The sequence below is a fragment of the Aureococcus anophagefferens genome, assembly GCF_000186865.1.
Source record: "Aureococcus anophagefferens unplaced genomic scaffold AURANscaffold_2, whole genome shotgun sequence".
Classification (NCBI taxonomy): Eukaryota; class Pelagophyceae; order Pelagomonadales; family Pelagomonadaceae; genus Aureococcus; species Aureococcus anophagefferens.
In genome coordinates this window covers 2,290,226-2,291,268 of record NW_008705562.1, presented here as the reverse complement: position 1 = coordinate 2,291,268, position 1,043 = coordinate 2,290,226, and positions in this window count along the sequence as shown.

Sequence of the window (1,043 nt, the reverse complement as noted above, 5' to 3'; positions counted from 1 at the left end):
GGCGCGCTCGGTCGAAGGACGCTGAAGGGCGGCGACCGCCGGCGCGACCCGCTGGCGATGGCGCGCGAGATCTCGTCCCCGCGCCGGCGGACCGCGCGGAAACGCGGGCGCTAGGCGTCTGCGTGCCGCGCGGAAACGCGGGTGCTAGGCCTGCGTGCCGCGCGCGGAAACGCGGGCGCTAGGCGTGGACCCGCGGCGCGGTAAACCGCTCTCCCAGTGACACTTCACTTGCCACGCGCGGCGCGGTAATTCACACGGACGACTTCTCACTTGCCACGCGCGCCCTCGAGAGCGTCCAGGTGCACAGTGGTGCTGGCGCGCGCCGCCGTCGCGCGCCGACTTTGGCGTTCGCTTGCTTGCGAGAGCTTCGAACGAGCCCCAATCGCGAGGCGCGCAGCGGCAGATCTCGCCGCCGAAGCCCACACGAAGCCCGCGCGACCGACCGGCAGCATGGAGGGCATCGGGCTCGACCTCATGGACGCCAAGGCCCTGCTGGCCAAGGCGAAGCGGCCGGCGGTCAAGGCCGTCCTCAGCACCTTCATTCGGGAGATGACGGCCAAGGAGCTCGAGCTCCTCGGCGCTGCGGACGGCAGCGACGACGAGGCGGAGAACTGCGCGCGCCCCGCGTCCCGGAGCGACGCGCGCGCGCGCGCGACCCCGCGCGGCGCCGCGTCCGAGATCGCGCCCGCAGGCGCGCCCGGCGAGCCCGAGGCGCCCGAGCCCAAGGCGCCGCCGCCGTCCGACAAGTGCGCGGACCTGCTGCCGCCCGCGCCGAAGCGCGCGCCGCCGCCGGCCGCGGCGCCGCCCGCGCCCGCGGCGCCGGCGCCGGCCTTCGAGAAGGCGTCGGAGCCCGCGCTGCCGACGGACGTCGCGTCGCCGGCGCCGACCAAGCTCGTGCGCCCCGCGGCGGCGGCCGCGCCGTCGACGGGCAACGCCAAGGACTGGATCGTGCCCGCCTACGGCTGGGAGCAGGGCGAGTACAACTCGCCCTGGGTCAACATCATGATCTCCATCGACGGCGTCGGCGCGGCGAAGGACCGGTC